The sequence below is a fragment of the Xyrauchen texanus genome, chromosome 24, assembly GCF_025860055.1.
Source record: "Xyrauchen texanus isolate HMW12.3.18 chromosome 24, RBS_HiC_50CHRs, whole genome shotgun sequence".
Lineage (NCBI taxonomy): Eukaryota > Metazoa > Chordata > Actinopteri > Cypriniformes > Catostomidae > Xyrauchen > Xyrauchen texanus.
The window spans coordinates 22225388-22241014 of NC_068299.1; the positions used below are offsets into that span (position 1 = coordinate 22225388).

General features: G+C 36.2%; 1 protein-coding gene across 2 annotated transcripts in view; it reads right to left on the reverse strand.

Annotated features, from left to right (window-relative positions):
- The window catches only part of LOC127617676 (bifunctional heparan sulfate N-deacetylase/N-sulfotransferase 2-like), a 212220-nt gene that overhangs the window by 45035 nt on the left and 151558 nt on the right, over window positions 1-15627 (reverse strand). For both annotated transcript variants that reach the window (XM_052089704.1, XM_052089703.1), the window contains one exon: window positions 11977-12083. The gene's annotated coding sequence lies outside the window, so the exon portion shown is untranslated. The remainder of the gene's footprint in view (window positions 1-11976; window positions 12084-15627) is intronic.

Sequence of the window (15627 nt, forward strand, 5' to 3'; positions counted from 1 at the left end):
CACCTTTGGGGTGTGGCCAATTTCAGTTCAGAAGTTTCTTACCAAGGAAGAACTCGGCCTTCTCTCTCTGTCTTCTCTCTTCTTTGGCTTTCTTGCTCTTCACTTCCTCTGCAGTTCCGCAATCGTAGCCTCCGTGCCATGTAGAGTTCAAGGAAACTCATGACCCGAAGTCCCGAGTAAGCCTCTCACTCTCTGCTCTACGGTTCACACACCCAACGGACGTCGCGAGTCCTCCTTGCAGAAGGCCTCGCTTCAAAGCCCACCTCATCATCCATCGAGACAACAACTATCAACAATCATAACAGAGTCCAAGACTTTGACAGAATGGACTTTCTACAAAGAGCCAAGCCATAGTAAGGAAACACAATTCAAGGAAACGCAATGACACGCAAGTACATCTCCAGACATTTGCTCAAAATGCTGATGTATTCATTAAATACATTTGGGTAATCCAATTGTAAATCGATTTAGACTCAAAGAAGGATAAATGGTTCTTAAGGCATTGTCTACAGACTCCATAAAGTTCATTTCTCTGTATTGATCATTTATTTCATATTCTGTCACTTTTTTATAGCATTTTTTGAAGAAAATGCTATAAATATTTTTCATACATTTCTGAAAACAACATGGACACAAAATAACATTTCTATAAACCTGACATGTTTTAAATAATTTCTAACTTGTATCACCTTAGACAAACTTATTTGTCACTGACCTGTAAATTGAGGTAATGCTCTAGATGTAGACTTCCAGAATTACTACAAAATTAAGGTGTGATCACAGGTGTGCATATATCAGCTATTTTATAATCACTTTAACTGTTGCTCATCCAATAAACATTCAGAGTCAGAACAATTTTATAATAATTATTTTCATCTACATCTACTACACCTGCTAAGTCTCTTTGTGGAAAACCTGCCCAAAATCTCCTACAAAAAAATGATACAAATGCTCTGTCCAGACAGTCTTGCCTAATGAGATTTGTAACGTGAGCATATTGTAATGCAAATATGCAATATTGCTAGGCAACATTCTTAGAAAGTAGAAAGTCTGAGTGGGGAACAGCAAGGGAATTAGTCACAATATATTGCCAAAACAAGCTAAAGCACCTTACCTTTTTCTCATAGCAATGCTTCCTGGAAACAACATAATTGCTAATGTTAGCACGTACCATTAACTCTTATATTTGTGTTTAACTCTCTATCTTGTCTGATATGCTATAGGAGAGCTTGTTTACATCTCTACATCTATTATGTCACTTGCCTAAAATAAAAGCATGATTGCTGTTGTCTTTCTCTGAAATGCTTCTTAATAGTTTAAAGTCAGACCACAGAGTCAACAACAAAACCTCAAAGGATAGGTTCCTCTTCCAATCAGAAACTTCTAGAGCAGGGGTCGGGAACCTTTTTTACTATGGAGCCAATTTTTGGTTGATGCATTTTTTTGAAAGAGCCATACCACAAACGAATAAATTACTATTTTCAATAAAATAAAATTTTATATTGCCCATAGACTACTCAAAAACAAATAAATATGCAAAAATGAATAGGTAACATGTTGCAATATGGAATATACATGTGTTTGTGTGGGTCTTCATAATATTAATTTTACAATTGTTTATGAAAAATGTAATTTTCCTTTTGGGCTGGGCCATATGTAAAAAAAATTTAAATTTAAAATATCGTGATATCCGAATATATCCCCAATCCCCAATCCCCAAGTTTGGTGAATATTTTTCTTTATTGATTTTTTATTTTCTTTTATTTATTGATTTGAAATTTTATTAATTTATTAAACCACGAAAGACATTTCTAAATTCAAATTGCACTTTAAATTAAACAAAAAAGCAATTAAAATAACAAAATGATTAAAAAAAATTATATATAACCACCTCCCCAAATAAAAACATTTACCATCTCCAACGGCTTCATTTGCCATCACGCAAGTATCATTATGCAGCAACAGTTGCAAATTAAGAACTAAAGACAATTATAAATGTAAAGATAATTATAATAATCATCATAATAAATAAGCCTAATAATTTCCCTTGTGTTCCAAACAAATGCTGCAAATGTGTGTTATTATCGGATGTGTGTGTATTGCATTTATTAATACAGTTAATGCTGCCTACAGAAAAGAAAATAGAACTAAATTTTAGGTTCAAGGTGAAAGTGTCTTGTATTACTTTATGATTTAATCACTTTCGTCTTTGTTTTTTTAATACAAAGATTCCTGTATATATTACTGAACCTGCAGAGTTCCGTTCACTATGTGTAAGAGCGAACTGCGCCATCACAGTACCCCACGAGATGATCGGAGAACATTTGCAGCATTCTCATAGACTACATTATTCTTCCAAACAGTTTTCAGTCGAATGAAACAGAGAAAGATTTGTAATAACTCTTTACAAGCGTTAGCTCCACGAGACAGGGTCCCCTTTTCTTTTGTCTGTTTTTAAAGATGTAATAAAGTGCGTTTCCTCAAGCGCGTCTTTTTGACTAACAGCATTTCTTGTCATGTGTCACTCCGAGACATCTTAGGAGGTCACCCACCTGTTGTGGGTAGATGAGCAAAATTACTCGGGCATGAAATACATTTGGACGAGGAGCTCGTGAACTGAATTGAGTCTCGTCGCATTTTGCGGGTGCTAGTTTCACACCCTGAGTGTACAAAAACAAATAACAAACATTCATAAAATTGTTTGTAGAAATGCTCTTAACATCTAAGATCAATAGTTATTGGGAAACGAGGCCCAGAACTCTATGCATTATCGTGTCTTGCAGAAGCGCTTTCATTGCACTCGTGAACACCGGAGCTCACTGCGCACACATATCAAATCAGACGTGCATCGGCAGCTTTTCTTTCGCCTGTTCTTCAAAATATAATCACCTTTCGTCAAACACGCGTCTTAGTGTCTAATTTCTTGTAATATATCACTCCGAGAAGTCTTACAGGTCACCTTCTGCAGTAAAATACTCTGCATGAAAAATCTGCATTTGGAGGGTGTTCATTTCAAACCTTGGTGAGACCCGGCGAGCAACTTGATTTTTAACAAAGAGCCACTTGTGGCTTGTGAGCCATAGGTTCCCGACCCCTGTTCTAGAGCTTCTTGAAAACCTTCTAATGTGAGAAGTGCCTTTTAACAAAGCGTATCTCTGAGCAGAAGAGATCAGCCATATTGAAAAGCCATAAGTGCAGGTGGCTATTTCCTTCTATCTTGGCGCTTTCTGATGTCTGTTGGTGGCTGAAGTTGTGGCAGCAGGGGGTTGAAAGCTGATGGCACTATGTCCCTTTGCACTGCTTGTCCTCCACTTATCATACACAGAGGAGTTCACAGGGGGCTGTGATCAAAGGCAGGCCCTTAAGGAGTTCTGCTGAGGGAGCACACACACTTACCTACAACTGTCAGTGGCACTCTGCTAAAATCTGACAGGGGGTTTTACTGGTGGCAGGTATATAAAGCAATTGCTATCCAACATCTCTTATAAATAGCTAAATGCACACAGTCCTGGAAAAATAATACAGAAGGAAACAAGGAGAGAGGAGAAAGCAGACAGATACATTTTTGGTTTTCTAAGGCTACATTCATAAGCATGTTCAGGATTTACAACTTAACAGTTGGGAATCTCAAATTGTTTTGTACATAAAGTACATAAATTAGCAAACAGGAGCAGATGAAATAATGTCTGTATGGACAGGTAACCGAAGGCAACCCTCCTCTCTAACTCGCAATAGCCTTGAGTGATCCCTGTAACCATAGCGACAAACATCAATAGTAAATACAGACTTTATTTAATTTATGGATTTAATTTGTGTTCTTAACAACATTTTGGGCAACTAGTTTTACCCTATCAGAGATGTGGTCAAAACAAATTTAAATTTTAAAGGTTGAGCTCTAACATTAGTGATTAACAGCGAAGAACAATCTGTGAAACATGCTTATGTCATACATATATCAATGACATAGACAAACAACTAGTTGCCGACTAAGGCTTGAAAAAAAAAGAATGAAAAGATTAGTTGGATACTTTGCTGAATGTCAATCAGGACAGAAGTGTGAACGTGTCAAGAGTGAAGAAAATTCTAAAGAAAAAAAAAAAGCAATTCGCGTTCAGTGAGGCATATTAACCATTAAACATACTCTGTTTCGAAATTATAGCCAAAATCCTGAAACATAATTTGTTTAACAAGACACTAGAGCTTACTCTAACCATGTCTGTGTGAAGTTATCCAGTTTTCTAATATTGGTGTGTCAGGACAACATAATCCCTGTAACTTTCGCACAATGGAATGCATTCCAAAAATAGAGATGACATGATTTTGAGTTTTCATCATAGTCTTCTGTTTTTGAACAAGACGCTGTTTTATCCTGTCCCTGATCAGATGTATGGTGAAGATGTGATTGAATACGGCATCTAAGAAACAGCTGCTGCATATTGGTGTGTAAGTAGCACTTACGCTCTCTGGTCCTGTTATGGACAGTGGTCGGATCTGAAGAGGGATTTCTGTCTCACCACTGTGTTTAATGCAAAGTCCTATTTTTTTCTGCAAGTGCAGTTGAACATGCAGGCCAGAACCACTGTCACATCCCTGAGGGTTTTTGAACTCTTCCCTGTAATTCAAGCTCATGCTTGAGACAGCGCAGTGATTGGATGGAAACTTTCCTTCTCAAGAATAATGAGATCTCAGAATCTAGCAACATAGAAATGTACTCAATCACATCTCAGATTTTAAGCATATACCTAAAATTTTCTGACATTGCTTTAACTTAAGTTCTTATTTCAGAAGATTTCCAAAATTTGGTTGTAACTCCTGAAAACAAAGGCCACATCCATACCAATCCATTTCAGTTTGCCATTACCTTCCAAAATATGCAGTAAAGAAGAGCTTTTTCGAAATGCTCAACTTTCATAGAAGAAAATGCCACTCTAGTGTGGATGAGAGGCGGGATTGTAATAAAATCAATCCGTTTCCGAACACAAATGTGTTGGTGTGGACATGGCCTAAAAGGTAACAGAATGTGGGTGTCACTCTCTTTCCTAATATACCTGTGTATCTGCATCAAGCACTCCAAACAGGACTGACAATCGTACACTGCTAAGTAGGGACGAAACGGTTACCGGTTTCACTGTAAACCACAATAAAATTCCCCAATGATTAGTATTACCGTGTCACATTTAATTATCATTAAAACCGTGTTTGATTATCGTGATTTGTAAAACTCGCTGTAAATACTGTCCACACACACCCAGCAACATTGTTATTGTTTTAGCGTGAAAATATGGCGGAAGGCAATGACAGCGCTTTGGGGAATTTCCAACATTCCAAGAGGACCAAATCAGAAGTGTGTTCATATTTTGGATTTTATAAGAATGCTGAGGGAAAATTCGTAGAAGATGGTATCTCTGTATGCAGAGCTTGCCAGAGGAATGTAACTGCAAAAAGGGGCAACGCAATCTGGCGTGTCATCTTCGTGACAACCATCCATTACTTTATAGTGCATGCAAGGTAAGTTAACTTTTAGCTCAGTGCATGAGTTGGGGAAAAGTAAATAGTCAGACACAATATTTAATTGGGTTGAAATAATGTCTTCTCACTTGTAAAAAATGCAAGCTTTGCAAAGAAAAAGTTCCAAGTGCAAGTGCATGGCTTTGAGCAAAACAAACGAACAAGAAAACAAGACAGTAACAAATACGTGCAACATTTAAGTGATTTAAACTGATTCCACTAATACACAGCTTTTCAAATAATTACAGGGACATGAAATAGTGATTTGAGATGAATGCTTTAAAATTTTACCAGTTCTTTAATTATTTTATAATCCATTGCAGTCTATAAAACAATCGTCCAATAAAAATTCTGAAGTCCTCAATACATTTTCAAACAATCGATAAATAACAGAGACACACGATGGCACCAGTTGTGTTTTTACGAAAGGAGACAGCGTGAGACATGAAAGAAGCCGACAACATATTTTGATCATTTAAAATGTGTAAGTTAATAATAATAATAATAATGTAACCACACCAATAATAATAATTATTATTATTATACTACATTTGCTATTCCCTTGTTTACTAATTTTATTCATTGTTTGTTGATTTTCAAATATAAAACCTGTTTAAATTATTTCAGTGTGTATCAGTACTTTTTGTACATTTTCAGCACATTTTAACAATACTGTGATAATACTGATAACGTGATAGTTTTGGTCAATTTTCATACCATTACATCTCTTCTGCTGAGTAAACGTAGCTCAAGAGAAAGCAGAAATTGTGGGGAAAATAAGTGTGCGTGTCTTAAAGTAAGAGTGTGTTTTTAGATGTGAGTTAAGTGATACAGGAATAGAGGGAGAAGAGTAAGCTACAAATTGATAAATTGCCAGCAAGATGTCACAGTGGCCAATCACGACCAGCTCCTGTCACCAAGTCATTGTGACAGGAGATTGTAGAGCTTTCTAATTGGTCAAACTATGCACAGACTTCTAGAGGGGCAAAATGACAAATGACAATGGATCCACACTTGCTGTCAAGTCACACATCCGCAAACCACCCACATCCTGTACCTCTGTAATACATTGCAAACATTTTTTGTTTGAAAATCAGAGCTCCCTTTGGCTTCAATAAGATGGCATGCTGTCACGGCTGGCCAATCAGTACCAAAAGCTGCCTCTATGAACCTGAGGATTCAGTGTGTTTGATTGTGTAAGTGTGAGAAAAAGCTATGGGGGGCGTATGTGTGTATCTGAATGCACGAAAGAGAGCGACCCTACTTTCTCTATTCTGCCTTGGCGATTTTCCTGGCCAGGGTTTAAGGCACTCCCATCCACCCCAAAACAAGAATGCCTCTCTGCTTCAATTAAAAATTCTTTGGCACAATTTCTCTGTGGTTATCTTTTCACTTTGTATCGGTCTGTGGAAGGTGCTTGCCAGTATGCTCCATTCATTCAGTGATCAATCCTACCATGCACAAAAAAGTCCTGGAGGACCCCACAAGTACAAACTCGCCTTTTTACACTCTCTCACTCTCTCTCACTCTCTCTCTCTCTCTCTCTCTCTCTCTCAACAGACAAATACAGCCATACAGAATTATACAAGCATGGCCCCTCTGAATAATGAATCCTTCCTTCACAGGGGAGGTCTGAATTGAAAAAATTTAATAATAATAATATTTTATATATATATATATATATATATATATATATATATATATATATATATATATATATATATATATATATATATAAAACATGCCATTATATTAGTGCCTTGATGACCAAGCCCTGAATGAAGGCAACATTTCTTCTTGTGCTGGGTTTCTCTAGCTAGGTGAGGAAGGTGACCCTGGAGGTATTGTGAGTTGACAAGGTGCTAGCTTAATTGGCACAGGGCTAGATGGAGGACAGGAGGAAAGGAGACAGGGGCAAGGTTAAGGAGCCACGATTCTCTTCCTGGCAGAGCCAATAGCACCACAGGGACCTCATACACACACACACACACACACACACACACACACACACACACACACACACACACACTTTTAGGCATGTCACCGTGCTGCTTCATGGAGCAGTACACTGAGGCATTCGTACTCTCTTACACATTCATAATACAGAGAATGTGCAATGCATAATAATAGGAATCATTCATGTAAGCAGGCATGCCCACTTGCAAATGCATGTCTGCACTAACTCAACATTGCACACCCACTCACAGGCAACACGAATATAAAAAAAAGTGTGGGGAGGCTAAATCAGCAAATAAACACAAAAATACCCACAGAGCAAACTGCTGGAGCCAAAAGTGATTTCCATGAACATCACTGACTATATGTACGTATGGATCAGTCTCACAGTTCTTTAAATTATTCGAATGCAGTTGTTCTCAAACTGTTGCATCACCAGACATACTTCGGGGGTGAGCAAGAAAATATTTGTCATGGCAGAAACCTAACATTTTTACAAATATACCTGTTTGATATAGATAACTTCAGGTCAGAGTTTTATTGAAAATAAAAAAATCACTTTTGCATAGTACTGATTATTACAAAGGACCATAGCAATAACAAACACGTCTGAAATCAAATTGCTTTAATGGAGTACAACAGTGTCTGCCCTTCTTTTTTTTCGCTGTCTGTGGTTCCAAAAGTATTTTCCCCTATAATTTTTTTCCCTTAGGGATTTCATAAAATCCTTCATAAAAGAGTTCAAAGCCATGAACCAAGCCCATCAGCCCTGAGGTGAATCACAAAATTACAAACTTTGATTTGAAGCTAAAAAAGTATTTAAAAATCAGACAAAAAGACCAAGGTACACGACTGTGCACTTACAGTTTGTTAAGAGGGAATGAACAATTCCATGAAGCATTGCGAATGACATAATCAAAATAAAAATGATTGAAAGATATAAAACTTGATTTAAAGTTGCAGATTATAAGTATAGAATAAAATATTTGAAGAATATTGCAAAAAATTCAATTTAGGAGTGAGCGTCGCTTCATAGCTCTTTTGTTGATATTTGTTTGACGCAATTCACTGATTGGTGGATTTTCCCCTTCAAGATCATGGACAGAATGGTTATTTAACAGAAATTACATCTATATGAAGTTGAAAAAATTTATAAACCACAATTTACAAGCTCAGAGAACATGGTAGGCTGCCTTAAAAGATAAAAATATATTGTTAACAAAGAGCTTGTCTATGGAAACATTTATTGGGATTTTTGACTCCAGAACCTGATTTCTGAGCCACTACAACAAATAAACAAAATGTTTTTAAATATTATTTATGTATATATTATTTACAAAGTAAAAATAGTAATTACGTCTTTACAATTACCATATTTAGGAGAAATAGGCTGATTCGAGTGCTTGTCAACAACAGTGCTCGTTTTCAGTGCAGACAAAACATTGGGAACACAAATTCATTAGATACACAAGCTCTCCATTCTATACCAATTAGATTCCTTTGGCAATGTTTTAGTTCCAATTTAACAGGGCTGATTATTACATAATCGGCTGATCGTGACGTTAATTGTGAATGTGAAGTGTTCCACTATCACTTTATTTTCACATAACACAATTCCATACATTTTTGGTCTACAAGATACTAAAACAATCTATGATAACATAATAAGAGAGGTGGAATTTACACATATTAAATAGCTATTTAGCATTTTACGATATCATTTCCACAGAGAAACTCCAAAGATTTCCTTCACAGTAAATCAAATAAAATTCATGCATCCACTGTAAAAAGAAATACATTTATATAGCTATCTTGGTATTTTAAGAATCAATATCAGATCTTTCTAATGAGGATTGTAATGAATTGGAAAATCTGTCTTTATCAAGCCCTTCATAAGAGTAAAACAAAAATCACAATGCACACTCAGGCTAAACATCTAGGCCTCAGTCTAAACTCATATCAAATCAGTGCCAGGGGAGGGAAAAAATTACAGCTCTCCAATTGGGTAAGAGAGTCATCGATCACATCGGCCAGTGTCATTACTGTGACAAAGCAGTGTTTTTTTTTTTTGTTTGAGCTGAGTTCAGAGGGGGACAGGGTGTATATCGAGCGTCCATAGCACAATACACCTGATTCTATAAAGCAATACTCTCGGCTCTCTCTGCCAGTTCTCCAATCAAAGCAATTCAGCTTCAATCAATTCTTTTATACTGATTTCAATGGATGGGTTATTGCTATTATTCAAAGTATGGATGGAGCATATGACAAACACCAGTATGCAGCTCTCCTTAAGAGACAACCACAAAAACTCATCACTTTGCCCTGTTTTACGGTCACAACTAAGTCATTCTCATTATTTGAGATCCAGGGCAAATACTCAAAGGCTGTTATGGTTAAACTGCCACATTAAAAATGTCTTTGACCTGAAGTGGAGCAGTGAATACGTTCTAAGAACAGAGAGTCAGCCGATGGCACAGTTCAACAATCTCAAACAGGAACACTGATGCAATCTCAACAGAGCAAACAATATCAAATCAAGGTAGTTTTCAATGCATATTTACAAAGTCATCAGATATTCCCTGCTTAGATTGTCTCTTTATGTCTCTCTTAGGAATGCAGCCCATAACATTTATACAGGTGAATTAGTGGGAATGTGGCTGCCTATTCAGAATGACAGAGAGTGGGTGAGGTGAGATATGAGAGAAGGAACACATCAAAGACCTGGGGAGCTTGTATTTTCCACTGAGATTTGCCCCATAACATGCCCAGGAAGTGTATGTGTGTGTGTGTTTTGAAACATAAAAGCTCCTCATGGCTCTGGGGTCAAATACATTTAAATTAGTCCAGCTCACAAGTTTCACTGAAACTCAAAACGCAATTAAAAGGCACACATAAAAAGTATACTCAGAGAAAAGTCAAAGAATATATTCTCTCTGTCTGAATTCAAAATCCCAGGTTGGCTTAATAAATTGTGACTTTCAAAGCTTGTGATTTATAGAGATCCAAAGTCATCAGAGAGAGCAAAGTGACTGGATGAAGTCTTTCAGACTTCACTGTTTGTACAGAAACTGCAGATCAGTCAAAAAGTTTGGAAAGCTAATCAACGGAAATGGCAGCAAACACATTTGAGAGTTTTGTTCACTGTAGTGGAATTAAGACTTTGCTTCACCTCTCAGAAGTGAGAGGAGAAGATTGTGTTGATATGTGTGGCACTAATGAAAATGACAATAAATATGATGAAAATTATCACTTGCCTGAGTGATGTACAAGGTTCACACAATTATTTCTGCATCAGATTTGTGTAATAAGATGGAAATCAGTAGCGAAGAGTCTCAGAATTGATATGGGATAAATCAACAACAACAAAACTATTCAAAATAGTCATTCCCTTCACCAAAAACAGCAGGGATGGACTGATAAGAGAAATTCTGGCTGATATATATAGCCAATAGTTTTGTTATGGCAAACAACAGATGTGATGGCAAAAATGTTATATATAAAATACTATATATTAGGACTGGCCGATAAAACGATATTGACATTTATTGAAAAAATAAAATGAAATCAAAATTACATAAATGATAAACTTAAGTAATTTTCGATATTTGGCATATGTCCGACATCTAGATCCAATCAGGTAGAAGTTGCAGAAAACCTAAGCAGTTTGAAGTTAAACACGAAACTAGCTAACTGAATCACAGTCATTAAATCAGCCTGTTAGGAAGAATTAGCTGGCTAGCAGCAACCTCGCCCTGTTGTCACGTAAACCAGTAATGAGGCTGGGTAGCCGCAATCCATCTATCCGGCTAAAATGATATTGTTGTGTACTGAACAAGACATCATTCACAATGCATTCAACAAGAACTCAGATATTAGCACCATTGCTGTTTATATATTTTCTATTTACTTAAACCTTTTTCTCATGATCCAAAGTCACGTATGCAAAATTGTTGACACAGGCAAGAAAGTATTTCTTCTTCTTGTAATCTTTACTGGCAGTTGGCAATCTAGTTTATGGTGCGTTAACACCACCTACTAAGCTGGAGTGGGGAATGTCACAAGAAAGTCTTTCAATGGAGTCCAATGTCCGCTGAAGAATGAAACTGATCAAATAGATCACACATCTTGATTTAATCCTAAACGGAGTATACTTCTTGAACTTTAAATAAAATGGAAACTTACCATGTGGTTCACTTGTGTAAAAAAACATGTTTAATGAATTCCTGAGGTCTAATAAACATCTGGAATCTCTTCAACGTTTTGATGTTCATAAACAAAAATACTGAAGTTTTCACATATTATTATTTTTTTTTTTTTGAGAAGTCTAATACAATATAATGTACTTCCAATATCGACCTAATCAAACTGCTACAGAAATTATTTAAAATAACGCACACAATTATGGCCAATATCAATGTGGACACAAATATATTTTGCATCTCTACATAGAAGAAAATTAGGGAACATTTCAGTGACAGAATCTGTTAATAAAACAATAAAAAAAACACTTACGTCTCTTGAAGCTGCAGCTAATCTTAGGTGAGCTTGATAAATCGGTCAGTCAGTTAGTTGATTTGTCTTGGGTGGAAGTGTGTGAATCTCAGCATGTGTTCAGACACCTGTAATGAGGACAGAGAGGACAGGTGGTGAGGCATTGATAGATGACTCTTGCTCAGATGCGTCATGGTGCAGTCAATATTTGCACTCTCTCATTTGCGAAGTGTCTGTTTCAGGCAGTGCACTCTTCTCTCCTAGACATAATCTGAAGACCACTGAAGTGCTTTGTATATCTGTGTGTACTGATGCATAGGTATTGACAAACCACGCAGAGATAAGAACCCTCCCCTTGACCAATTTCAGAGAGACTCTGGCAATTCTGTCACACAATATTTATAATTGCTGATCCAGCAGCAGAAAGATCCAGGAGGGGTATTTAAACAAGGTGAAAGCAAGAGTGAAAGGTAAAGCATGATGTTGTGCTGGGAGATTTGATCCCAATAATTGGACTAATGCAAAGAGAGTATGAGTTATGAAGACATGCATATACAGAGAAAGGGCAATACAGCTGAGCCACACAGAGGTGATTCTCAAAAAAAAAAAACGGTTCAGAAAATGTCCCAGTCTTACTTTACTCCAAAGTCAACAAGACATAAATAGAAATGTGTATTTTGCATATAGAAAATAAAGGCTATTTTTAGGGCCATTAAGATATCTTACATTGTGACATTTTTATGACAGTACATTTTATTCCCCATTATGTCATCATGATATTCTCATTACCACAACGTGAAAAAACCTATATTATTTAAATGGTATTTATACATCGTAGTAGTGCTCCCTTGGTGCTGCATTTAATTTTCAATGATTTTTATAAAAATAAATATAGAAAAAAGATGTTTATGAGAATCATCATTAAAAATAATGGGAATAGTAAAAGTAAAACCTCCAAATGAGCTACAATCATCTGAATTGTGCAATAAAATGTGCTTCAGTGTCCTGAAAATACTGTCACAATTTACTGTCACAAAAAAAAATCTTAATAGTCCCAGTAGTTCACTTAATTTTCTTTATGCAAAATATAATAGCAATAGCAATTTAAATAGCAATTTCTAAATTTCAATATGACAAAATATTGGATTTGAGAACTTTTCTCAATTTTTGAAGTTGAACATTGCAATCTGCACTCACAGACTGTAATTCAAAGCTAGTGTTCTGAATTCACAATTGCAGACTAGTAGTCAAAAAATTAGCAAAATGACATTCATATAAATACAACTACAGACAAAAACTTGCATTACACATTAACTTTTGAAGTTAAATTCATTTTCGCAGTATATCCACAAATCGGCACTTACAACCTCTCAAATCTGACACTGCAACTTTAAATCTTCACACCTTGACTTTTGCAACTATTACAAAAAACCTGTAGTAAAACTCACTTGTGCACTTGTAAAATCCTTGTGCGAGACAGCAAGACCAGTGTTTGAAGGGGGTAGGTTCAATTAAGTCGTTTTATTGGTCAATGCCTAGCCAATGAAATGGGACATTTTTGTACGTAATGACGCCACAGCGCCAGCCCGCACCTTTTTGTTAGGGCAAAGCAGAGCCGGTGTTATGGATCAACTGGGGATCGTGTTAACTGGGTATGTGTGTGTGCATGTAAATAATTTCACTTGCCTTTTCAGCGGATTCGCTCAATGTGAATTGCCAAAGAGCAAAGAAAAACGCTTTGCACATAATAAAAAAAATAAATGCTGGTATAATTATTAACCCACTTTGTTTCATTGATGTCTGTTCTAACGAATATGACACAGTTTAAGATCTGGTTTTCCAAGTTACCGTGGGACATTGGTTCAGATGGAAACTGGCGATTACACTTGTCGGCGCAGTAAATCGCAAGTGGAATTATTTTAATTGCAATATTAATGTGTGTCAATAATATATTTTCAATTGCTTTTATTTCTTAAGAATGAAAAATGACTTGGTTAACCTGAAAATCAACCAAGTGACAGACAAATAGTACTGGGACACTAGTCCAGTGGTTAATCCTACTGGCAGTACATTCAGTGGCCCGGGTTCATATCCAGGTCAGACAGGATGCATTTGAAGCTTTGCTGCAGATTTTAATGTATTTTTACAGATTTCCTACAGCATAAGGCAAGTTAGATTTAAGACTTTTTAATGCACCTCGGAATTAAATTTAAGACCAACTGTACAATAACCCAAATTGAAGAAAAATACATCAATTACTTAGGGTTATGGACAATTTTGCCCAAATGTTTATTGTGACATAAAACATGACTTTTTTGGTCCAGTGAAAAATGTACGATCTATGTAACACTTTCTAGAGTGGAACACACTAACATTAAACGACATAACCATGAATCATCAGTAAAAATACACAATTGGCTGAGAACTACTGAACTGTGCAACAGTCTTAATACATAAGATACTTCACAAAAGCATTTTTTTTAAGATGGTTATTTATATCATTAGCTTTAGTGTGTCAATAGGAAATATAAATGTTAGGCTCCCAAACTTGACTTTTGCAAATAGAAGAGATAAGAATAGAAGAACAGGGATGTCATGGCCGCCCTCAAAGCCCCCCACTGAACATTGTGTCAGTCTGAGATTACATAAAGAGACAGAAGCAATTGAGACAGCCTAAATAGATAGACGATCTACCTGCAGTGCTGTTCACAAGCTGAACATATGTTGAACATGTTAAAGACCTTCATCACTGGCAAACAATAGGACACATTTGCAGGTTTGGTTTCCATTGATTGTAGATCCACTGCAACCAGTGTTATCTTAATTTGACATATTTTTCAAATGATCTCTTGTTATCAAGTGAGATCAGCAGTTCAGCAGCACGTGTGTGAGCTTTTGGAGTCATTCAGGTTAAATTGCAAACCGATTCAGACCTCTTTGCTACCACATTTGACCAATTAATTGTAAAGAATCGACTCAGATGAGTCAGATATCTTTAGTTCCAATTCAAAACTGCCGATAGTAAACATTGATGTGATGTATGATGTAGCGGTGTAGATTTTGTTAAAGCTACCTACCTAATCAAAAATAAAGCTTTGCTACTGACAAGCTACTTGATTTAGAAACTAGCAAAGCTACCACCTCGCTACTCAGAAATGTAGTATTTGTAGCGAAGCTACTGCCCATCACTGTTAAATAGCCAATATTCTTTGAATTTTCACTTCACCATGTCGCTGTTATGTAGCAGAAAGTGCATCTGCTCTGAGCATCGCGGCCGCAAATAAAATATGAGTGTTGTTAGTTCCACTATCCTGATCTGCTTGACATTAATGCGGGAAGCATTCCGTAATTATATAAAAAAAAAATAGATGTTACAGATTATTTTTAGATTTTAAATTGCAACATCAGAAAAAAAAAAAACTATTAATAAAATCCTACTTCCCATGTCTTGGCATTTTTAAGACTTTTGACAGAATGATTTTAATATCAATCAAGGCCTTATTTTCAGATGAATAAATTCAATGCCTTTTAAGACTTAAGGATCCGCTGGAATCCTATTTTAACATATAGGCCTATTTGTAAAACAAAGACAAAAAATTTATTAAATGGTTTTAAATAAATCAATTAAAATAGTAACTGAATCTGACAGCAAGAATATGCAGTGTAGGAGGT